Below are 24,353 nucleotides of genomic sequence, written 5' to 3' on the forward strand. Positions count from 1 at the left end.
AATCAGCCCAAATGTCCAAATCTTGCAACTGTCCAAATGTGTATGAAACGTAAGGCCACTACCAATTCTTATGGCTGGCAGATTCTTCGCTATATCATCGCAGTCTACCTGATAATGATTCCAATAAGGTCCCTTTTGAACTTTTTTTCACCTCACTTTAATTCTACCATTTCGTGGCTTTTACTGTTCTGAGAACAGATTGCGACAATTCGTGATAGGATACCCTCCAATGACTTTATGAACCTCAATTACGCTACGTTGTGACGAATGCCAACATTTCACAAAATGTACTGATTTTTTTCTCTGTCATTTTTTTATTCTACCATGCGAACCGAACGACTCAGCGAAGAAAAGGTGAGATATTTGTTTATTTTCTTTCCTGAAATACCAATACACTGCTGCTCCCTGCTACGTTTAATATAAATACAGAACGTAACAATATAGTAGATCGCTCGACGCTTAAGTATATTTATAATTTTAAAAGTATGCAGTTATTGTTTACGCTTGCCAAGGATATGTTATGCAGTAGATTATATAACATTATTTATACTGTCAACTATATATATTTTTATGTCTTGACAAAGTAAATGCTTAGCATTGCGTGAGTTCATTGTAAGGAACAAGAGATGGCTATCATCTTATTTGTTGACATGTCGTTACTAATATAAGAGTATCTTCAGAAGGAAAAGCATACATTCCTTTTTCATAATTAACCTTGAATTAGCGGTGTTGGACGGCTTTACGGATCTGCAGCTTACTTTATTCCTCGTAGACGTTTACAGTGTGATTTTGTTCAGAGAAACCAGGGATAAATTGCAACAGTAACAAAAGACTAGTAAACACCGTGTGCGTTGCACCAAGAACGTATTTTCCAAGTCCTGGTCGAGGTGGACTGGAAAGGACACCCTCAGTATGTATATTCCACGGCAGCAGTAGATCTTGTACTTCCTCCTTGTATACGATGGTGGCAATAAAGCGCTGCTGCATTTTATATAGTAAAAAAAAATGGAAGTCTACGTTTTTATTTCAGTGTGCTGTTGCTGATATTCTAATTAGAATAGAGACGCTTAACTGGATAATCACGTCAACTGTTCCAGAATTCTAATTTTTCACAGAGCACGGCCGAAGTCATGATCCATATTTAAACAAAGGGCATTGATTCCAAAAGACAATGGATAATTGCCTAATGCAGATAAAAGAAACCAGATGGTATCAAATGAAACTAGGTACCGTTACAGATTTCATACAGAACTCATGGGGAGTAATATATTATTTTTTCCCAATGTTTACTTTAGAATCCATGTTGAAATAACTGTCCTTCAGACTTGCGCCAGTTCTGAACAAAGATCACAGTTCACAGTAAATTCGTTACCAAAGTACATAAATATCTCCACATACAATCCTGAAATCCGTTTCCTTGGGGCATGCTCAGTATATCCTTGATAGAATAATAACCACAATAGAATCAATGAAAAAAACACAACAAATTATGCAGTGCGCAAAGGGCAACAAGCTGTGCCAATCCAAAATAAAGGAAAATAGTAAAAAATAAACAAATAAGCAATAAATTTCGCGAACATGAGATGAAAGTGTGCCTGAGGGTTCTGGAAATTTTTCACTGTTCCAGCAAGTGTGGTTCATTGATATTATTCGCTTTCGTTCAATAATTTGATGGTTGAGGAGTAATAACTGTTCCTGAACTTGGCGGTGTGTGTCATCAGGCTCCTTTGTATTGTTTTTGACAGGAGCAGCGAGACGACACCATGGCCTGGGTGTAGAGGGTCCTTGATGACTGCTGCTGCTTTCCTGTGACTTTTTGTCGGATTTTCCATTCAAGAGCATTGATGATTCCCTAATAGGGTGTGATGCAGCTAGTCAGTATAAGCACCACCAGGCACCTATAGAAGTTTGTCAAAGTTTTAGATGTCATGCTGAGTCTTCGGAAACTCAGGGGGAATAAAGACCTTGCTGCTCTTTTAGATTTTTTTTAGATTATGAGGACACTCAGTCGTCGTTTATTGTCATTTAGTAATGCATGCATTAAAAAATGATGCAATGTTCCTCCAGTAGATATCACAGAAACACAAGACAGACCAAAACTAAAAAACTGACAAAAAAAAAACCATAATTATAACATATAGTTACAATAGTGCAAAGCAATACCGTAATTTTTGGTATGGACCATGGGCACGGTAGAAAAAAATCTCAAAGTCTCGGAAGTCCCATCATCTCACGCAGACGGTAGAAGTATGAAGAAAACTCTCCCTGCCATGAACCTCCAGCGCCGCAAACTTGCCGCTGCAGCACCCGACCACAGCCGACTCTTGAGTCCGTCGGAAAAATTCGAACCTCCGACCAGCCCTCCGACACCGAACACCGAGCACCATCTCTGCCGAGAGCTTCGACTCCGTCCCCGGCCGCCAGCAACAGGCAAGGCCTGGGATTCGGGCCCTACCCCTCCGGAGATTCTCGATCGCACAGTAGCAGCGGCAGCGAAGCGGGCATTTCAGAAGTTTCTGCAGATGTTCCTCAGTGCTTTTTACGTCTGTCTCCATCAAATCAGGATTGTGGACGGCATCCTACTTGACAGATACCGATATCATTCACCGGAGAGGCCGCGCGCGTTGCGTCGCGCCGCCGTTTATTTTCCGTAATTGCTTTTACGTGCTATTGCTAAGTAATTCTGGACACATATATAATAGAATGTAACCTTGCATCTTCACCCTTTCAGAAATGATTCTTTACCATTGGAAGAAAGCAGACCTCCTGTTTTTATCTGTGAGTTAAATATATTTATCCACACTTACCAAAAATATATTTTATTATTCTATTTGTTTCTTTATTCCAGAATGTTTTAACTTTCGAATTTGGCTTAAATGGGAGGCAAGAATAGCATAAAAAGCCAAGAGTTTTTTTTTACTTGTTTATTATGCAGGGGGGAAAACGTATTGATTACCTTGATACATTGATAATTTTACCATGTTTTTTTTTCCGTTTCGAAGCATTGTTGTGAATTGTTTTTCATGATGTAGTAAAATCTGCCGTTATCACGTGAAAATCATATGGAAAATGTCCATGTTGCTCTGGTACCTGGTTTTTCACCAGGTAGAATTTCCCATGGAAATGAACAAATATTCAAATCCAATAATTTATGGGAGATGTTTCCCAAACAACCAAGTGGCATTTTATTCAGAAAGACAGATAACTGAGCACTAGATTATTAGTCATCAAGAGCTTGCAACCAACAAGTAGGACGTAGGAAGGAAATAGAAAAGAATACTCAGACAGCTATCCAATATTTTTAAACAACAACAGATCCGAATAGAAAGACATTGTAAACCAGAACAAGGAACAGTCAGTAAAATGGACAAAGTATATGGAAACATTCGTAGAATCGGCAAGGAACATAAACTATATTTAGTTAATCTAATGTGCATTAAGGGTGTTCAATGTAACAATATTACATTTCAGACACAAACGTCGCTAATGAAGGGAGGACAGTTCAGTCAGATGTAAGTCTATTCAATTTAAATAATTGCCTGTATACTATCCTCCATCCCTTTACCTGTTGCTCTCTCTCTCTCTCTCTCTCTCTCTCTCTCTGCCCGTCTGTCTATCATTCCATCTGTCCCTCCATCCATCCATCTCTTCATCTATCTACCACTCCAACTATCTCCCTGTCTGTTTAAATATCTATCTATCCACCAACCTATCCATCTATCTTCAAGGGCATACAAAAATATTAACTTTCCTTGGAAGTTTTCAAGGTTTTATTGTTTTATAATATTGAATCACAGTGGATTTAATTTGGCTTTTTTGACAATTATCAACAGAAAACGACTTGTCATGTCAAAGTGAAAAGGCATTTCTACAAAGTGATCTAAATGAGTTGCAAACGCAAAACACTGAATAATTGACTGCATAAGTGTTCACCCATTTTATTGACGCACCAAATCATCATTGACGCAGAAAATTGCTTTAAGAATTCACAGAATTAGTTAAATTGAGATCATCTGTGTTCAATCAAAGTGTTTCAATTGATTGTACTAAAGATAAACTTGTATCTGGAAGGTCCAACTGCTGGTGAGTCAGCATCCTGGGGGGAAAAAACTCCATCATAAAAACACTCCAAGCAACTCCACGTAAAGGTTACCGAAAAACACAAGTTAGGAGATGGAATTATACAATAAAATTTCCACTGAATATCCCTTTTAATACTATGAAGTCAATCACCAAGAAATAGAAGAATCTGACTCAACTGTAAATCTACCTAGAGCAGGATTTCCTCAAAAGCTGAGTGACCGTGCAAGAAGAGGACTAGTGAGGGAGGCCGCCAAGACATCTATGATAATTCTGGAGGAGCTGCAAACTTCGGCTGAGATGGGAGAAACTACAAACGCAACAACTGTTGCCCGGTGCTTCACCAGTCGCAGCATTATAGGAGTGTAGCAAAGCGAAATCCACTGTTGATAAACAGATCTCATATGATATCTCGGCTGGAGATTGCCAGAAGGCATGTGGGAGACTCTGAAGTCAGCTGGAAGAAGGATTTATGGCCAGATGAGAGCAAGATTGAGCGAATTGGCCATCAGTCCAAATATCATCAGATAAACAACCTGCATCATCAAAGCACACCATCCCTACCTTAAAGCTTGACGTTGGCTAAATCATGCTGTGGGGATGCTTCACTGCAGCAGGCTCCGGAAGGATTCTGAACGTATACGGTAAAATGACTGCAGCAAAATACAGGGAAATCTGATGCAAGAGAATTGCGTTCTGGTAGAAGGCTTGTTTTCCAACAAGATAACGAACCCAAGCATAAAGCCAAAGCTACACGGCAAAGGTTTAAAAACAACATAGTTAATGCCCAATACAAGAGAAAATCTGCAGATGCTTGAAATTAAGTAACACAGACACAATGCTTGAGGAAGTCAGCAGGCCAGACAGCATCTATAGAACGGAGTACTTTCGATTTTTCTTCCATAACACTTCATCGGAGCTGGAGAAAAAAAAAGATGAGATGACAGGGTTAGAAGGTGGGGGTGGGGGAAGAAGAAACAGAAGGTAATCTGTGAAACCGGGAAGGGGGTGGCTGAGAAAGGAGCTGGAAAGTTTATCGGTGAAAGCGATAAAGGGTTGGAGAAAGGGGAATCGAATAGGACAGAACAGAAGGCAATGGGAGAAAGAAAAGGAGGAGGAGCTCCAAGATAGCAGAAAGGAAAATGGGGATGGGGAATGGGGAATACGGAGGGGTGTCCATTACCTGAAGTTGGAGAAATTGATGTTCGTGCCATCAGATTGTAGGCTATCCAGACGGAATATAAGGCGTTGTTCGTCCAACCTTAGATTGGCCCCATCGCGCAATACAGGAGGCCATAGATTGACATGTCGGAATCGGAATTGGAAGTGCCATTAAATGGGTGATTACTGGGAGATCGAAGAAGTCTCCCAATCTATGTCGGGTCTCACCTATATACAGAAGGCCACACCGAGAGCATCAGGTACCGTAGGTGACCTGAACAGACTCACAGGTGAAGTGTCACCTCACTTGTGATTACTGTTTAGGGCCCTAAATGCTGGTGAGGGAGGAGGTGTAGAGGCAGGTGTAGCACTTGTTCTGCTTGTGTAGGGTGCGATCCCCTTGGAAATCAGAATATGAGAGGGAGGTGGGGTGGAGGGAAAGACGTGCCTGCTGGTGAGATCTCGTTGGAAGTGACGCAAGTTATTTGCTGGACGCGAAGACGGGTGCAGTCGTACACGAAAACAAGATGAACCCCGTCCCTCGTGAGTGCAGAAGTGCGTGAAATGGAAGAGTTGCGGTTAAGGACAGTGTTGACGGTGGAGAAAGAGAAATACCCAAACTTTGAAGAAGAAAAAGGACATCGTTTGTGTTATCGAATGAAAAGTCCCATCCTGAGAGCAGATACGGCAGAGACGGAGGAATTGAGAGAGGGGGATAGCATATTTACAAGTCACAGAAGAGGTACAGTACAGAGTGGGCAAGTCTGTGTCCAGACCTCAATCCAATTCAGAATTTGTGGGTGGACTTAAAAAGGTACTACTCACTCAGGGATCCCATGCAATTTGACAGAGCTTGAGCTGATTTGTAAAGAAGACTGGAGAAAGAAAGCAGTTTATAGATGTGCAAAGCTGTTAGATACTTATCGACACAGAATTGTAGAACTGCCAAAATTGCATCTACTAAGCACTGACTTGAAGGAGGTAAGTAATTATGCAAGTAATTATTTAACATTTAATAGTATTTACTAATTTTAGAAAAAAATTGTGGAAATTTGTTTTCACTTTGACCTGAGAGAGTGTTCTCTGTTGATCCACTCTAAAGCCAATTTAAATTCATTGTGATTTAATGTTGTAAAACTTTAAAATATGAAACCTTCCAAGGGGTGGGGTGAATACTTTTTTTATAGAGGCACTGCATCTACAGTATCTATCTAGGCCGGCTGGTGGCGCAGTGACATCAGCGCCTGACTCCGGAGCGAAGGTTTCCATCCGTGCCGGGTGGAGTGTCGAGCTCGCAAATCGGCCTCTTAAAAAAAAAACTGCGCTGTCAGAAGGAGGTGGGGGACCCTCACAGAATCTTTCCAACAAGACAACCACTTGGGAAAAAAGTGGTCGCCGAGGCTCTGGCAGAGTATGGCGCACGAAAAAAAAATTATCTATCTATCCATATCTTCCTCTGCCTTTCTATCTCACTATTTCTCTCTCTTTTTCTCTTTCTTTATATACATCTATGCTTGTATCTATCCATCTATTTCCTGTCTGCTTTCCTATCTGTCCAATTAGCTTTTCAATTAGCTATTTAATTATCTATCTATCTAGCTATCGTTTGTGTCGATTTATGATCACAGTGAATGGCGGTGTTGGCTCGAAGGGCCGAATGGCCTACTCCTACGCCTATTGTCTTTTGTCTATCTGCTCAGCAGGCCATATAATTGCTTACTTTTCACTTCGTTTATGTACCAGCAGCAAATACGTATTGATAAAAAGTTTTGAATTATGTGAAATATGTGATAAATATTCATCAGGTTGAACACGAATATGCCACGATCCTTCAGCCTGAAGAAACTGAAGCTTCGAACACCTTTCGGACGAGACAGGTGTCGCTCTATGCCGCAATCAAATAAGCCCTATGAATGAACAGGTTTGCGGATTTCCTATGTGTCTATTCATTATATTCTGAAGCAGATTCTCGACCACAAACATTGACACTTTCCTTTCCACATTGATGCTGCCAGATATGCTACGTTAGTCCTGCAGTGTTGTTTTTTTAATATTTCGCTCCAGACTCCAGCAACTCTAGTCTCTTGTACCTTTGCTGTAACTGCTATGTCTATTAGATCTCCATTCCGAGAACTTATTCGTTACAACGATGATTACCTCTAAGAATTTCTATTCAGCATACTTTCTTGTTATCCAATAATTCCAATGTATATTTTCAGTACAAGGGAATGCCATTGTGCTGTCTGAGGGCATTGAGAAACTCCGCATAAAAGAAATAAATGTATTTAGGCATTTTCTATGTCTGAGTGTTATCTTGATCAGAAATTATTATAACATGCATCTGCAATGTTCTATTTTTCGGCAGCTTTGCAGTGCAGGACGTAAAAATAATATGTTTCAAAAGGGGATTAATGATGTGGTGTTCATTAGTTCACGAAACGTTCAGAAATCTAATGGAAGAAGATGTTTCTAAGATTTTAAGGCTGACTCTTCCGCCTCGAAAACCGCTTCGACGATAAGTAGTGACGCAGAGGGAATATCCTGAATAGTGAGAGTCTTTAATGATCGATAGCCATCTTGAGGCTCCACCTCTGTAAGACGTCCTCAATTGTGCTGAGAATCGTTGCTGTGATGGAAATGGCTGAGTCTACAACCCGCTGCAGCTTTTTGTGATTATACATATTGGGGCCGTTACAAATGACGTTGATTAGACCAAACACGATGCGTTCTACAGAATATTGCCAACATTTTAAATCTACTCAAAGTCCTCATGAGGGATAGCCGCTAGCGTGCTTTCTTCGTGACCGCATAAATATGCTAGGCCAAGGATTATATTTTAGAGACGTTAATGCTAAATAACTTCAATCTTCTCATGCCGACACCCCACTGACAAAATGTATGTGTTCTCCAGGATTCCCCTTTCTAAAGGGCACAAATAATAGACTGGTCTTGCAGACGCTGAGTACGCAGATGATATTAGTAGCATTGGAGATGTCCTTGTATTCTGAACCAGTCATTATTGAAATGGATTGAAGTGAGTTGGAGTAAATCATTTATTTTTTACATTTAGCAGCGGCCACGATACATTCTGTTGCCACAGTGAAGTTTGCATATAACATAGTGAGGCAGCAGGTTAGGATGATCTCTACCGTGGATCTGGAGAAGTGCTTGAGTATAGCTGTGCATAGTCCAGCTTTGTCCAGACTCCTTAGTAAGCAGAGGCTTTACTGAGAATTTTAGTTGTGAAGAATGTGTTCTAAGAGCATGAAATGCTGTTAGAGATGTGTACTTCCAGGAGTTTGAAACTGCTGTCAGTTTCCACTGTTATACCGCCGAAGAATTGCACGGTCCCTGATCTTTCTTGTAAATGTCAAGAATCCTATGAGAACTACCGCGTCTACACAGTCACAGGCCAAAGCGCCTCGTAATATTTTTCCCATGATTCTTCTCTTACGGAGACTCGAGGATAGAGTACAACGTTGCAGAGATATTTCAGGATTTTGGTCAGGTGTCGCAGCTGTTAATGTGGAGCGCCACTGCTCCAGGCACCAAGTTCGATCCTGACCTCCAGTGTTAATACGTGCACATTGTTCATTCCCCGTTTGACACAGTGGGTTTTCTCCATCTTTTCTGGTTTCCTCCCACTTTCCAATGGTGTCCGTTTAGCAGATCAACTGACCAAACTATATTGCCCGTAGTGTGTAAGCTTCTGGTAGAATGGGAGAAAGGGGTTAATTGAATGCAATCTGAATCGAACGTATGGAATTTGTGTTAGCTGGTGTTTGATTATTGGGCTAGAGATTGTAGGCTATATGCTTTCTTCACGGCTGTATGCTCCTGCGAACTCGGTTGCTGATTCCATGCGGGTAATACATGGCATAGGATTCATTGTTTCAGGAATATCTTTCGGGATTGGGAATGAGGGAATGAAAACTAAATTGCAATAAAATTGGTCTTGTTTATTCTTGTAAATATTTGTTTCTTAAATATTACTATTCTGATTTGAATTATACTGTTGTTCACTTCACAGCTATTTAAGATAGAATTTACAGTTTACATTGCTTTTCCTTGACAGCTTTACCAGTCGAGGATTAGGGTACAGGTTAACTCAATTGAAAGATACCAAGACGCATTACTTTCCAGACATCGTCGCGAGAATTCAAGAGACTTCGAATCAGAACATTGACATGGTGTCTTCTGATTCATAATGGGATATTCTGCTGTAGGTGGACAGTTATCAACTGATCAGCGTTTTTTTTTATCTGCGGATATCATTCTTACCTGCGCTTGAAATCAGTTTCTATCCTACCCTCCTCACCAACCAAACGCTGTTCGTTAGCACAATTGATGTGCCTTCTATACGTTTGTAATTTCCTTGAGAAATATACTAGTGCATGTTTATAACAACCAGGTGTATAAAACCCTGGTGAGGACGTTGAAATAATATGAATTTGGCGAAACGTAGATTTTCTCTTTAATTCTGCAGCTTGTAGTATTTACATAGGGAAAAAATGTATCATAACGACATACGCTTTTATCAACGTGACTTAACCAAAATAAAACATTAAACCTGTGAACTTTTCATAAAGACATGTGTCTATGAGATGGTGCAAAGTCCCATTCACTTTCAAAAACCCGGCTTGGATAAGGGTCCACTTCACTGCGAGAGGAAATCCACAGCGGTCAGGTCTCTGCCGCTGGGTTTGGCTCTGTGGCTCAGAAGTGCAACGGGCGTAGGAGAATGCTGTAGTGACAGTGGTTTCCATAGTTAGGGGAGCAGAGTCCCGAAAGGCTCCTCGCCCCACCCCGGACTGCAATTTCAAATGAGCTGGTCCGCCACTTATTCTTATACGCTGACTTTTAGATATCTTCATGCAGGTGAGTGATGTTACCGGACCGGTCATGGATGCAGGTGGGCATTCTTGACTAATAACACTACAAGTTCCACTCTCCTTTGTGTGCAGGTAAGAGAAGACCGTGGAAATTAGTACCAGGGACAGCTTGGCCGTACATGCTGAGAGGATATTATTCAAAACATCCTTTCTTTGTAGTAGCCTTCCTACCGACTAGCATGAGCAAGGGGTTCATCTAAGGCACAGCAGTGGCATGCATACGGCACCAGATATCAATCGCAACACCCTTTGTGAATAATCGGTAGAGCTAGGAAGTGCATATCCAGAAAGTGTCATTCATCTTCCAACGAGTGACCAGCTTAACAACAGAATTTTTCATAGACACTGCCTTTCCAGGATACAGCTCCTGCTCACGCTTGCCATCCACCATGCACCTTGTACCTGTACCGAACATCCCATCTGCGCCAACACCCCCCAGCAGGTGGGGAAATCGTTTTAAGCGTCACGAAATTCCAATTATATAAATGGTGCGTCGGGAAATACGAGCCCTTAAAGCACTTACTCCACCAGCACTATTAAGGCTGTTCCCATTGGCTGGAATATACTACTGCCTCTCAGCTCCCCAAAAATGATAAAACCCAAAAACCATAAAATTGCCCCCAATAATCTTTTTTTATTTGTCATCGAAGGAATCGATATCAGTGTCATCCCTTCTGTGATGTATTAAGGAGTCTTCATAGACATTCAACAATATGACCCGTAGGTCCAGTGTGCAAATTCAAACGCGATCTGCAGGATCGACACCACAAAGCAGCATTCACCACCTTGCTATTCCGTCGTGCAATGAGGTACGAATACGCTCGCTCTTGATTAATCACTGGATACGTAGAAAATAGAAAAGCAACAGAACTACCAGTATTGCTCCCCAAATGCTCAAATCCCTCTGAAAAGCACGTACTGTACCTCATATCAGAAAATAAAGTTGACCAAATTTCTACTCAAATTTCATATGGCCAGTATGAAAAATCAGCGATTCCTAAAACCAATTATATGGGGAAACAAGTAACAAAATAACAAATTAAGACACAATAAACACATACCAGATTTAAAAAAAAACAAGAAGCAAAATAACTGTCTGAATAAACGGAGGAAACAACGTAACCGATTAAAAAAAAAACAAACTCAAAGCAAAGAGCCCAAGCTGTACTCCTCTTCTTTAAAACTTCCTATACAACTGCGAAAATGTAAAACAGACAATTATTTTCTCACAGAGATACAGCACACTTATCAGAGAATAACTGATAAGGAAAAGGAAACTGGGCAGGTCCGAAGACATTCTCAGACTCCCTTAAAGCTCTTAAAGGCTATGCCCTTTCTCCGAAACACACACACACACACACACACACACACACACACACACACGCACACACACACATACACAAACTAGCCGTCTGGCCACACTGCACGTTTCTCCGCATTCAATTTCTCACACTCTATTTAGCGGAAGAGGGATGCAGGTCGAATACCCTCCTCCTTACAACAATGAGGCACTAACCACCGCGATTCCCTGGCGAACGTTAGAAAATATCCTTTGTAGGGAACACAGAATGTAATGGGAGGACTCTGGCAGTGGACAAAAGTAACCCTTATCCACAGAGGACTTGAAGAATGACCCTTCCCTCTCAGCAGTCTCCCTTTTTTGCTTCTGCTGACACTATTTCGACATTGCATAGAGGGTGGAGGTTGGTCATCCAGTTATCTGCTCCTCCAAAGTCCCAGCTTTACGCAAGGCTGAAAACATTTTTTACGGGACATACGGGATCCCCTACTCCCCGACTGCTTATCTAACTTTCGTACTTGGCTACACGCACCCTCTTCTATAAATTCTAAACCTTTTATTAATTGAATGCATATAGGATAACCAACACCTGGTGCTATTAAAGACAACACTAACATTTTAATTAGAAAAATTTCGGAAGTAATCGCGTGTCCTACCATTCCAAAAGTTAATTCAACATTCTCTGGTGGGATATCGCAGTAAATTTCTGTGAAAAGAGCCCACTGGTGTAGAACTTTAGTACCCGCCTCTACTGTACTGTATTCCTTGTTTTTGTCTTAGAAATGCGCATAACAACAGATATCCTCATATTATAAGTAAAAGAGACTGTGCAGATACTGGAATCTACAGCATGAGTCACAAGATGCTGAAGAAATTCAGCTGGTGGGAAAGATTCGACGCTTCGGGCTGAGACTATTTTCAGGACTGGGAAGGAAGGGGGACGACACCTGAATAGAAAGGTTGGGGGAAGGGAAGGATAACTAACTGGAACGTGTTAGGTGATGCCAGGTGGACGGGAAGGTAAAGGATGCATAAGAAATTTGACAAGAGAGAAGTGTGAACCATGAGAGAAAGGGAAGAAGGAAGGATCCCAAAGGGAATGATAGGTGGGAGACGAGAAAAGAGAAGAGGATAAAGTGTTAAATACAATAAGAAGGAAACCGGAGGAAAAACATGTACCGGAAGGAGATTTCTACACCATAGCAACAGGTTGAAGGCTACCTTGACGAAATGTGGGGTATTCCGTCGAGGGAGCGTAACAGCACAGGTGTGCGGGATAATGAAAATACCATCTTTGATCCTCGCCTTTGTTATCCGGTGTATAGGCTACAGAACCTGAACTGCCATAAAAACCCAGGTTGAATCAAGAGCCTAGTTTCTACTTGTGTTGAATTTCCTCCTTACTCTGGTGATCACACGGCTTTCTACAGTGTACAAAGGAATTCTCGTACTTCCTAAGATGAGCGGGTCGATAGGTTAGTTGGCCCTCTGACTTGCCCTTATTCTGCTGTTGACTGGTTCAACTCAATGTAAGTTGATGAGAATGCGGAGATAACTCTGAAATATGGGGTTACTGTCAATTGGTATCTATATTCTGCATCATCCCCTTAGGAGGAACAACGTGTCTATATATCGTATATCAGAGGCAGAAGAAAGGAAATTATAAACATGAGAAATTATGCAACACATACAGAATTCTGCAGAAACACAACAGGTCAGGCAGCATCTATGGAAATGAATAAACAACCGACTCTTCTTCATGCAACACACATCAAAGTTGCTGGTTAACGCAGCAGGCCAGGCAGCATCTCTAGGAAGAGGCACAGTCGACGTTTCAGGCCGAGACCTTTCGTCATGACTAACTGAAGAAAGAGCTAGTAAGAGATTTAAAAGTGGGAGGGGGAGGGGAAGATCCAAAATGATAGTTGAAGACAGGAGGGGGAGGGATGATGCCAAGAGCTGGACGGGTGATTGGCAAAAGAGGTACGAGAGGATCATGGGACAGGAGGCCCAGGGAGAAGGAAAAGGGGGAGGGGGGGAAGCCCAGAGTATGGGCAAGGGGTATAGTCAGAGGGACAGAGGGGGAAGAAGGAGAGTGAGAGAAAGAATGTTTGTATATAAATAACGGATGGGGTACGAGGGGGAGGTGGGGCATTAGCGGAAGTTAGAGAAGTCAATGTTCATGCCATCAAGTTGGAGGCTACCCAGCCGGAATATAAGGTGTTGTTCCTCCAACCTGAGTGCGGCTTCATCTTTACAGTAGAGGAGGCCGTGGATAGACATGTCAGAATGGGAATGGGATGTGGAATTAAAACGTGTGGCCATTGGGAGATCCTGCTTTCTCTGGCGGACAGAGGGTAGGTGTTCAGCAAAACGATCTCCTAGTCTGCGTCGGTTCTCGCCAATATATAGAGGACCACATCGGGAGCCCCGGACGCAGTATAACACCGGAGGCTCCGGAAGGCTTCTGATCGTATAGGGTAAAATGAATGCAGCAAAATACAGGGAAATCTGATGCAAGAGAACTGCGATTTAGGAGAAGACTTGTTTTCCGGCAAGATAATGAACGTAAGCATAAAGCCAAAGCTACACGGCAAAGGTCTAAAAACAACAAACTTAATACCCAATACAAGAGAAAATCTGCAGATGCTTGATATCCAAGCAACACACACACAATGTTTGAGGAAGTCAGCAGGCCAGACAGCATCTATGGAACGGAGTACTGTCGACGTATCGTCGGTGACACTTCATCAGAGCTGGAGAAAAAAAAAGATGAGAAGACAGGGTTAGAAGGTGGGGGTGGGGGAGGAAGAAACAGAAGGTGATCTGTGAAACCGGGATGGGGGTGGGTGGGAAAGGAGCTGGAAAGTTTATCGGTGAAAGCGATAAAGCGTTGGAGAAGGGGGAATCGAATAGGAGAGGACAGAAGGCCATGGCAGAAAGAGAAGGAGGAGGAGCTCCAAAGATAGCAGGAAGGAAAAAGGGGTGGGGAATGGAGAATACGGAGGGGTGGCCAGTACCAGAAGTTGGAGAAATTGATGTTCGTGCCATCAGATTGTAGGCTATCCAGACGGAATATAAGGGGTTGCTCCTCCATCCTTAGATTGGCACCATAGCGCAATACAGGAGGCCATGGACTGACATGTCGGAATTGGAATTGGGAGTGCAATTAAATGGGTGGCCACTGGGAGATTGCAGCGGTCCCCCAATCTATGTCGGGTCTCACCTATATACAAAGGCCGCACCGAGAGCACCAGGTACCGTAGATGACCTGAACGGACTCACAGGTGAAGTGTCACCTCACTTGTAATTACTCTTTGGGGCCCTAATTGGTGGTGAGGGAGGAGGTGTAGAGGCAGGTGTAGCACTTGTTCCGCTTGCGTAGGGTGCGACCCTTTGGAAATCAGAATGTGAGAGGGAGGTGGGGTGGAGGGAAAGACGTGCCTGCTGGTGAGATCTCGTTGGAAGTGACGGTAGTTATTTGCTGGACGCGAAGAATGGTGGGGTCGTATATGAAAACAAGATGAACCCTATCCCTTGTGAGTGCAGACGTGCACGAAATGGAAGAGTTGCGGTTAAGCACAGCGTTGATGGTGGAGGAAAGGAAATATCCTACCTCTGAAGAAGAAAAAGGACGTCGTTTTCGTTATCGAATGAAAAGTCCCATTCTGAGAGCAGAAGCGGCAGAGACGGAGGAATTGAGAGAGGAGGATAGCATATCTACAAGTAACAGAAGAGGTATAGTACAGAGTGGCAAGTCAGTGTCCAGACCTCAACCCAATTCAGAGTTTGTGGGTGGACTTAAAAAGGTACTACTCACTCAGAGCTTGAACTGATTTGTAAAGAAGACTGGAGAAAGAATGCAGTTTATAAATGTGCAAAGCTGATAGATACTTATCCACACAGATTTAAGGCTGTAATTCCTGCCAAAAGTGCATCCACTAAATACTGACTTGAAGGAGGTAAGTAATTATGCAATTAATTATTTAATGTTTAATAATATTTACTAATTTTAGAAAAAAAATGTGAAAATTTGTTTTCCCTTTAACTTGAAAGAGTCCTCTCTGTTGATCCACTCTAAAGCCAATTTAATTCCACTGTGATTTAATGTTGTAAAACTTTAAAATATGAAACCTTCCAAGGTTTGGGATGAATACTTTTTTATATATAGGCACTGTATCTACAGTATCTGTCTAGGCCGGCAGGTGGCGTAGTGACATCAGCGCCTGACTCCGGAGCGAAGGTTTCCATGCGTGCCGCAAGGGGGTGTCGAGCTCGCAACTCTGCCTCGTAAAAAAAATTGCGCTGTCAGAAGGACGTGCGGGACCACTCACAGAATCTTTCCACCAAGACAACCACTTGAAAAAAAAGTGGTCGCCAAGGCTGTGGCAGTGTATGGCGCACGAAAAAAAAATCTATCTATCTATATCTTCCAAACAACAGGAATTCTGCAGATGCTGGAAATTCAAGCAACACACATCAAAGTTGCTGGTGAACGCAGCAGGCCAGGCAGCATCTCTAGGAAGAGGTACAGTCGACGTTTCAGGTCGAGACTGGAACGTCGACTGTACCTCTTCCCAGAGATGCTGCCTGGCCTGCTGCGTTCACCAGCAACTTTCATGTGTGTTGCTATCTATATCTTCCTCTGCCTTTCTATCTCACAATTTCTCTCTCTGTCTCTCTCTTTCTTTATATACATCTATGCATGTAGCTATCCATCTATCCTTCCTGTCTGCTTTCCTAGTTGTCCAATTAGCTTTTCAATTAGCTGTTTAACTATCTATCTATCTAGCTATCCTTTATGTCGATTTATGATCACAGTGAATGGCGGTGCTGGCTCGATGGACCGAATGGCCTACTCCTACACCTATTGTCTATTGTCTATCTGCTCAGCAGGCCATATAATTGCTTACTTTTCACTTCGTTTATGTACCAGCAGCAAGTACGTATTGATAAAAAGTTTTGAATTATGTGAAGTATGTGATAAATATTCATCAGGTTGAACACGAATATGCCACGATCCTTCAGCCTGAAGAAACTGAAGCTTCGAACAACTTTTGGACGAGACAGGGTCGCTCTATACCGCAATTAGCCCTATGAATGAACAGGTTTGCGGATTTCCTATGTTTCTGTTCATTATATTCTGAAGCAGATTCTGGACCGCAAACATTGACACTTTCCTTTCCTCATTGATGCTGCCAGATATGCTACGTTAGTCCTGCAGTGCTGTTTTTTTAATATTTCGTTCCAGACTCCAGCAACTCTAGTCTCTTGTATCTTTGCTGTAACGCTATGTCTATTAGATCTCCATTCCGAGAACTTATTCGTTACAACCCTGGTTACCTCTAAGAATTTCTATTCGGCATGCTTTTTTGTTATCCAATTATTCTAATTTATATTTTCAGTACAAAGGAATGTCATTGTGATGGCTGAGGGCTTGGAGAAGCTCCGTCTAAAAGAAACAAATTTATTTAGGCATTTTCTATGTCTGAGTGTTATCTTGATCAGAATGAGGATCTGGTTTATTATAACATGCATCTGCAATATTCTATTTTTCGGCAGATTTACAGTGCAGGACGTAAAAATAATGTAAGTTTAAAAAGGTGATTAATAATATGGTATTCATTAGTTCACGAAACGTTCAGAAATCTAATGGAGGAAGGGAAGAAGATGTTTCAAAGATTTTAACCGTGAGTCTTCCGACTCCAAAGCCGCTTCGACGATGAGTAGTGACGCAAAGGGAATGTCCTGAATGGTGAGAGTCTTTAATGATCGATAACTATATTGAGGCTCCACCTCTGTAAGACGTCCTCAATTGTGTTGAGAATCGTTGCTGTGATGGAAATGGCTGAGTCTACAACCCGCTGCAGCTTTTTTGTGATTATGCATACTGGGGCCGTTACAAATGACGTTGATTAGACCAAACACGATGCGTTCTACAGAATATTGCCAACTTTTTAAATCTACTCAAAGTACAAATGAGGTATAGCCGCTGGCGTGCTTTCTTCGTGGCTACATAAATATGCTAGGCCAAAGATTATATTTTAGAAACGTTGATGCTAAATAACTTCAATCTTCTCAAGCCGACACCCCGCTGACGAAATGTATGTGTTCTCCAGAATTCCCCTTTCTAAAGGGAACAAATAATAGACTGGTCTTGCAGACGCTGAGTGCACAGATGATATTCATAGCATTGAAGATGCCCTTGTATTTTGAACGACTCATTATTGAAATGGAGTGAAGCGAGTTGGATTAAATTATTTATTTTTTACACTTAGCAAGGGCACGACACATTCTGTCCAGCGCAGTGCAGTTTGCATATAACATAATGAGGCAGCAGGTTAGGATGCTCTCCACCGCGGATCTGGAGAAGTGCTTGAGTATAGCTGTGCATAGTTCAGCTTTGTCCAGACTCCTTAGTAAGCAGAGGCTTTGCTGAGAGTTTAAGTTGTGAAGGATGTGCTCTGAGAGCATGAAATATTGTTAGAGATGTGTACTTCCAGGAGTTTGAAACTGCTGTCAGTTTCCACTGTTATACCGCCGAAGAATTGCACGGTCCCTGATCTTTCTTGTAAATGTCAAGAAGCCTGTGAGAACTACCGCGTCTGCACAGTCACAGGCCAAAGCACCTAGTAATATTTTTCCTATGATTCTTCTCTTACGGAGATTCGAGGATAGAGTACAACGTTGCAGAGATATTTCAGGATTTTGGTCAGGTGTCGCAGCTGTTAATGTGGAGCGCCACTGCTCCAGGCACCAAGTTCGATCCTGACCTCCAGTGTTAATACGTGCACATTGTTCATTCCCCGTTTGACACAGTGGGTTTTCTCCACTTTATCTGGTTTCCTCCCACTTTCCAATGACGTCCGTTTAGCAGATCAACTGACCAAACTCCATTGCCCGTAGTGTGTAAGCTTCTGGTAGAATGGGAGAAGGGGTTAATAGAATGCAATCTGAATCGAACGTATGGAATTTGTGTTAGCTGGTGTTTGATTATTGGGCTAGAGATTGTAGGTTATATGCATTCTTCACGGCTGTATGCTCCTATGAACTCGGTTGCTGATTCCATGCGGGTAATACATGGCATAGGATTCATTGTTTCAGCAATATCTTTCGGGATTGGGAATGAGGGAATGAACACTAAATTGCAATAAAATTGGTCTTATTTATTCTTCTAGATATTTGTTTCTTAAATATTACTTTTCTGATTTGAATTATACTTTTGCTCACTTCACAGTTATTTAAGATAGAATTTACAGTTTACATTACATTTCCTTGACAGCTTTACCAGTCGAGGATTAGGGGACAGGTTAACTCAATTGAAAGATACCAAGACGCATTACTTTCCAGACATCGCCGCTAGAATTCAAGAGACTTCAAATCAGAACATTGATATGGTGTCTTCTGATTCATAATGGGATATTCTGCTGTAGGTGGACAGTTATCAACTGATCAGCTAATGCTCTAACCATATTAGTAACTTTCCTGTAATAGCACAGGTCTTAACTTGGTAAGTAGCCTCATGTGTGGCATCTTGTCAAATGCTTTCTGAAGGTCAAATATACGACATCCACTGTATCCCCTTTATCGATCCTGCTTATAATCTCCGCAAAGAACTCCGTTAGGTTCGTCAGGCAGGATTTTCCCTTAAGGAAATCATGCTGACTTTGTCCCATTTTGCCCTGTGTGACAAGGTACTCCATCACCTCATCCTTACCATTTGACTGTAACATCTTGCCAACTACTGAGGTCAGGCTAACTGGTCTATATATATATATTTCCTGTTGCTTTCCTCCTTTCTTAAAGAGTGGTGTGACAGTTGAAAATTTTCAGTCCTCTGGCACCATGCCAGAGTCCAATCATTTTTGAAAGGTCATTGCTAATGCCGCCACAATCTCAAACGCTACTTCTTTCAGAACCCGAAGGTGCTGTTCATCTGGTCTGAGTGACCTGTCCTTTCAGGTGTTTCGGCTTTTTCAGCACCTTCTCCCTTGCAATAGTAACTGCACACACTTCTCTTTCTTCACACACTACAACATCTGGCACACTGCTTGTGTCTTCCACAGTGAAGACTGGTACAAAATACTCATTTAGTTCATATGCCATTTGCTTGTCCCCCATTATTTTTCGCCTGCCTCATTATTTAGCGGTCCTATATTCACTCTGATCTCTATCTCTCTTTTATTCTTTGCAATCTTTAAAAGCTTTTACTATCCACTTTGATATTATTTGCTAGATTCCTTTCATATTTCATCTTTTCCCTTCTAATGATTTCATTAATTGCTCTTTGTAGAAGCTGCCAAATTCTCTATCTTACCACTAATTTTTGCTGTTTTGTTTTTACATCAGCTTTGACTTCCCTTGTCAGCCACAGTATTATTATTTTTCCGTTTGAGTATTTCTTCATTTTTGGAAAACACATGTCCTGCACCTTCCTCATTTTCCCCCAGAAATGCACGTCATTGCTGCTTTGCTGACATCCCTGCTTCCAGCTCCTTCAAATTTACTTTGGCCAACTCTTCTCTCATACCACTGTAATTTCCCTAATTCCACTGAAATACATAAACGTCAGACTTTACTTTCTCCCTGTGAGATGTCAAATTGAACTCAAGCAGATTGTGATCACTGTCTCCTCAGGGTTCTTTTACCTTAAGCTCCCTAATCGCCTCCGGTTCATTACATATCACCGAATCCATTATAGTTGATCCTCGAGTAGACTCACCGACAAACTGTTCTAAAAAGCCATCTCATAGTTATTAAATAAACTCACTCACTTAAGACTCATTAGCAACCTTATTTTACCGATCCACCTGCAAGTTGAAATCTCTCATATCATGACATTGCTCTTTTGACACACTTTTTCTATTTGCTGTTGCAATTTGTGGTCCACCTCCCAGCCATTGCCGGGTCTCCTATATATAACTGCCATCAGGTCCTTGTGCATTTTCAGTTTCACCCCAGAAGTATTCAACGTCTACAATGACTTTATCATCTGCATATCGGATCTCCATGGTGGAAATATTTGACACTTTGCTCTTTGCCTTGAACCTGTTAAGGTTAAAGAGCTCCTTATCTGTCCTATAGAGAATCTGGACTCCTTGTGGAAGGTTTTGGCCTGAGAAGTGAAGAATAGGTGCAATGAAAACGGCAGAGTTGAGGCAATAATTCACCCTTGTTTAACCCCCGTCTCACCTTTAAATAACAGACCAATCGCAATAGTCATGTAAAATCTGGATAGTTCCAAAATTTGCTCACAGACCCAGTACCGCAGAAATATCGCAGAAATACCGCAGAAATATTAAAGGCCACCAGATCACTTATCTTGGATTAAAGCTGTACGTCATCCCCAAGACATCGCCTTGATCCCTCATCCTCCTCTTTAGATTTACGTGTTCAGCTCTCAAAGATATAAAAAAAATATATCTTTATTGATGGTAGATTACAGGGAGCGATCCCCATGAGAAATATTGCATTCCACGGACATCTTAAAATGTTTTTCTCCCGCACAACTTCCGTTTGCACTTCCCTCTTTCCTCTCTTTATTCGATGTTCCACCTTCCTATAGACTTTATCAACTTCATCCTTTTGTCACTTCCACCTATCACGATGGTCCTGTCATTTCAGTCTCTGAGGCCAAGCATCCTTCAGGAGGGCACTTGGCCCAGTCAGAGGTACTTGATCATGGACGAAAGACCCGTGCTGATCAACTGGCTGGAGTGTTCGGCAATATCTTTAACCTCTCATTTCGGCAGTGTGTGGTACCTAGCTGTTGCAGGCAGGCTCCATTTATACCGGTGTTAGGAAGAGCAGGTTAACTTACCTCAATGGCTATCGCCCAGCGACACTTCCTTATACAGTAATGATGTGTTTTGAGAGGTTACTGATTAGATATATCAACTCCTACCTGAGAAATAATTTAGATCTGATTCAATTTGCCAACTGAAACAACAGGTCCACAGCAGATGACATTTCATTGGCTCTTCATTCTACCCTGAAACATCAGGCCAGCAAAGATGCATATCAGCTGAGCTCAGTATTTAAGACCATCATTCCCTCAAAACAAATCAATAAGCTCCAAGACCTTGGTCTCATTTCTACCTTGTGCAATTGAATGCTCAGTTTCCTCACTTTCTGACCCCAGTCAGTTCAGATTGGAAACATCATCACCTCCACAATCTCCATCATCACAGGTGCACCACAAGGCTGTGTGCTTAGCCCCCTGCTCGACTCACTTTATGCTTATGACTGTGCGGCTATGCACAGCTCCAATGCCATATTTAATTTTGCTGATGACACCTCTGCCAGTGGTGGAATCAGAGGCGATGGCAAATCAGCATATAGGATGGAGATTAGAAATCTTGCTGAGTGGTGCCACAACAACAATCTCTCACTTAATATCAGGAAGACCAAGGAGATGAATATTGACTTCAGAAGGAGATAACTGGAGGTCCATGAGCCATTCCTCATCGAGAGAGTCAGAGATGGAGAAGGTCAACAATTTTAATTTCCTCGGTGTTATTATTTCTGAGGATCTTCCTGGTTAAGTGCACTACAAAGAAAACAGACCTAATCCTCTACTTTCTTAGAAGTTTGCGAAGACTTGGCACGCCATCTAAACCATTGACAAACGTCTGTAGATGTGAAGTGGAGAGTATATTGACTGATTGTATCATGGCCAGGTATGGAAACACCAATGCCCTTAAAAGGAAGAAAAACAACAAAAAAGTACTGAATATGGCCCAATCCTCCACAGGTAAAGTTCTCCCCACGACTGAGCACATCTACAAGTGCGCTATTGAAGGATAGAGGCATCCATTATCAAAGACCCACACCGAGACCATACTCTCTTCTCACTGCTGCCATCTCGAAGAAGGTACAGGAGCCTCGGGACCCACATAAGCAGCTTCAGGAGAAGTTATTACCTCTTAATCAGAGAGGCTCTTGAAGCAGAGAGGATAACTTCCGGCATGCGTAGATGTTCTGATGTTTGTGTAACTTCATTCAACTTCTCTTCCCCTATCAATGAACTGTTCCCACAATCTATCGATTCACTTTCAAGGACTCTTCATTTCATGTTCCCGATCTCTTTGCTTATTTATTTATTTATTTATTTATTTATTCATTCATTCATTCATTCATTCATTAATTTTTATTGTTGTTATTTGCTTTTTTGCTTTTTGTACGAAATCACTTTTTATTGGGCTTCAACGGAAATGCGGCTTGTTGCCTCTCGCTAACAGCCACTGGACTCCGCAGCGAGAAACCCACCTTTCTCATGCTTCGTACATCTAGGGTAAATATGCTTTTGGTTCCACCAAATCAGTGAGGCCCATCCAGACCACGGTTTGTGCGACTGTTGTATGATGTTCTGACCATGACAATTGCCCGTTTGTTAGAAATAACAGATCGCACACTGCATGCAGTTATAAAGTAGTATATTTACGAATGTTAACTTAAGCAAAAAGTTATTAAAGGAAAGAAAGCCAAAAATGAAAAAGGCCTATTATTCTTAAACGGTCAAATGTGCACTTAAGACCATAAGACCATAAGACCATAAGGCAAAGGAGCAGAAGTAGGCCATTCGGCCCATCGAGTCTGCTCCGCCATTTTATCATGAGCTGATCCATTCTCCTATTTAGTCCCACTCCCTCGCCTTCTCACCATAACCTTTGATGCCCTGGCTACTCAGATACCTATCAATCTCTGCCTTAAATACACCCGATGACTTGACCTCCACTGCTGCCCGTGGCAACAAATTCCATAGATTCACCGCCCTCTGACTAAAAAAATTTCTTAGTGTCTCTGTTCTGAATGGGCACCCTTCAATTCTTAAGTCATGCCCTCTCGTACTAGACTCCCTCATCATGGGAAACAACTTTGCCACATCCACTCTGTCCATGCCTTTCAACATTCGAAATGTTTCTATGAAGTCTCCCCTCATTCTTCTGTACTCCAAGGAATACTGTCCAGAGTGGAGAAACGTTCCTCATATGTTAACCCTCTCATTCCTGGAATCATTCTAGTGAATCTTCTCTGTACCCTCACCAACGTCAGTACATCCTTTCTTAAATAAGGAGACCAACGCTGCCCACAGTACTCCAAGTGAGGTCTCACCAGCTTAAGTGAGGTCTCTCCACTTAAGTTGGAGCTAATCTTGAATTTGTCTTTCACTCAACCGCTGGACCTTCTGTCTGCGGAAAAGAGCACAGTACTTCCGAATGTCCCTTGAAATACATCTCGACCAATGGGACTACTGGTCCTCCTTGAAGCCGTTCACCTGCCAAAGCATCTTGTGCAACAGGGATGCCATGCTCAGCCATCTTCTCTCCTGTCTTCCCAAGCCCCCGCCCAAAAAAGACCTCAACTAAGCATTCTCCTGAACCTTCTCCCAATTCCACCTTCCTGATTGACTGACAGAACATTGCTAAGTTGAACAACAAAGCCTCTTTCTCTCAGCTCAAACCCCAACAGGCCGAAAGGAGAACAGAAAGCTCTTACAGAACTGCTCTAGTGAAATACCTACAACATAGCAATATATACAATATCTTAACCAGGTCATTACATGTGTTACGTAACCGGCAACAATGAATGTCAATCGAGACAGGTTATATAAAAACAACCAAACATTTATTAAACACGGATAAACAAATTAAAAAAACACCCCAAGTCTCTAGCCAAGCCTCGCCTCAAGTCTCTAGCCGAGCCTCGCCCCAAGCTAAGCTTCAACACCCCAAGCCTCAAGCCCTCTGGTCTCAAGCCTCGCCTCAAGTCTCTGGCCTCAAGCCTCGCCTGAAGTCTTTGGTCTCAAGCCTCGCCTCAAGTCTCTAGTCTCAAGACTCTCCTCAAGTCTCTGGTCTCAAGCCTCGCCTCAAGTCTCTGGTCTCAAGCTTCGTCCTGCCTGCCAGCCAAGTCACGTTCTT

The 24,353-nt window shown here is 42.1% G+C and overlaps 1 long non-coding RNA gene across 1 annotated transcript; it reads left to right on the plus strand.

The window, feature by feature from the left end:
• Positions 1-2,729: 2,729 nt before the first annotated feature.
• LOC134339008 (uncharacterized) lies at positions 2,730-9,805 on the plus strand. The gene is made up of 4 exons (XR_010016330.1): positions 2,730-2,778; positions 3,472-3,512; positions 7,047-7,162; positions 9,317-9,805. It is a non-coding gene; the product is annotated as an uncharacterized LOC134339008 (long non-coding RNA).
• Positions 9,806-24,353: the final 14,548 nt, after the last annotated feature.

The sequence above is a fragment of the Mobula hypostoma genome, chromosome 28 (genome assembly GCF_963921235.1).
Source record: "Mobula hypostoma chromosome 28, sMobHyp1.1, whole genome shotgun sequence".
Lineage (NCBI taxonomy): Eukaryota > Metazoa > Chordata > Chondrichthyes > Myliobatiformes > Myliobatidae > Mobula > Mobula hypostoma.